A 2,318-nucleotide genomic window follows, 5' to 3' on the forward strand; every position below is an offset into this window, starting at 1 on the left:
CACTTTATGTCGCTAAAATAACTAACACAAGGGACCTAGTCTAAGAATATTTCATCGGGGTGACAACACATGCTTCGGGGGTTCCTCAGCAATATAAGTCAAATAAGGCAACCATGAGGGGGATGGAATACAGCAAATGAACACCCAAGTTCATTAACACCTATAGGTTATGAGCCTGCTAGCGTTCCACTGGACTGTCTAGAAAAGTCCGTGGTCGTCATCTAAGTTCCGCTAGATGACTGGATCAAAACAACATCGAGGCCTCTCATCTGTTTATTACACACCAACTATCTACCCATGTTCTACCCAACATATTAGTAGATAAAACATATATTTTTATACATATTTTCAAAACCTGTATAGCATGCTCAATTAATACATTTTCCACATAACAGATGAGGCACACACACATAATACTTATTTCGTATAAAATACTTCATAATTATGCGTTAGAAGATAGTAACAACACATTCACACATATAAACAACAATATACTTAATACACTCAAATCATACTTTTATTATTATCGTGTTTATGAAAGGTAGTATACACTCACTTGATCAGAAGATGATCGGACAGCACTACGACTTGCAAAAGTAGTAATCCTCAGTAGATCTGGAAGATCTCTACAAAAATCGAACTTCTCGCGGGCAGAGCTTCGGCTCGGAAACCGCACTTCTCGGGATCTTCGGGATCTCAGGACTTTTTTCGGGACTCGGGAATATTACCGGGGCTTCAGGGTATTTCTGGCATGCAAAACGATGCAAAACGGGAGAGAGAAGGGAGAAAAATGGCAAAAGATCCGACTGCCCTCGCATCCTATTTATAGGAGGCTGAGGCCTCGCAGTACGCAGGGCGTACAGCAGTATGCGGGGCGTACTGCTCCGAGTTCGTAAGCGCATGCGTCATCCGAAGTCCTCGAGTGCGAGTGTCGACATCCTTCGTTGTACGCGGGGCGTACACAAGTACGCGGTGCGTACTTCGGATGAGTCCGGTGACTCGTCTTCGTATAATACCGAATTTAATAATTAAATTTAATTATTAATTATTTAATAAACTTCGAAAATTCATACCTTCTTCATACGAACTCCGTTTTCAACGTTCTTTATATCCACGCGAAGGTGTGACTACGCTTTACAACTTTCATTTAAACTCCGTTGGCTAATTTTGAATTTATTTTTATTATTTATTTTTAATAGGCCGGGACAGAAAATTTCGTTATAAATTCATAACTTCTTCGTTTGACGTCCGTTCTCGCCTAACTTTTTATCGCTTCGATACTAACAATGAGATCTTCTATTCTAGTTTAGATCACTAAGGCTAACTATCGATCTAACATAAATTTCACTTTTTACGTCATTCAGCGTTGCTGGTCCTGTCGCGAAACTTCGACAGGTCATAACTTCTTCGTTATAACTCGGATTTCGGCATTCTTTATATCATCGGAAACCTTGTTTCAACTAGTACAACATTATCTAAAGATATTAAGTTTATTTTACACTTAAATTTTGACGCTTATTTTTATTCTTAATTAATCAAACCACATAATTAAGCAATTAAGCACAAAACACATAATACTCAAATAATACACTTCTATTATTTCAAAACGACTTACAAAGGTTAACCTAGACTATTACATTGCTAAAAATGGCAAGCCCAGAAACACAGGCGTTACAGTCCATCACTCTTCTAAATAAATCATATGGTGTGATTGGGTTTTTTATACACAATTCCATTCCAATGGCCCAAATGTGGGTCCTGATAAATTCAAGGCCCATAAATCCAATATTAGGGTTTTCTAAACCCTAATTAGGATTTCTAATCCCATCTTAGCCCAATAGAACCAATAGCTAGGTGTCACACCCCAATACCGGAACGGCGGAAACGTTCTGGGGTGGATGACGTCATGTTAAGTATCACAACATATGTAGTAGAGTAATCCAAGTACAACAACCATTGCATTAATTATGATAATTTTACATAGTTTACATTGTACAGAATTATTAAAGTAATAGAAAAACTAGTATAGATATAGCTTGGCATAAAACCGTCTTCAACAGAAGCTCCTGGAATGTACCTGTTTAATGATGACCTGAGAATACAAGTTATTTGAAAAGCGAGTATTAATATTTTTACAAATGCTGGTGAGTTCATAAACATTTAGTGTCATTTTATACAAAAAAAAACTTTATATAAGTACTAATTTTCAAGTATACAGTGAAATAGAGTCCTTTCTAGAAAATCCTATATTTTTTGATTAAAAAGCAGTCTTCTACCAAGACTGGTCAGAGTTATGTGGTAAAAAGTAGTTTTCCCTT

This window comes from Lactuca saligna, chromosome 2 (genome assembly GCF_052625555.1).
Source record: "Lactuca saligna cultivar CGN05327 chromosome 2, ASM5262555v1, whole genome shotgun sequence".
Taxonomy (NCBI): domain Eukaryota; kingdom Viridiplantae; phylum Streptophyta; class Magnoliopsida; order Asterales; family Asteraceae; genus Lactuca; species Lactuca saligna.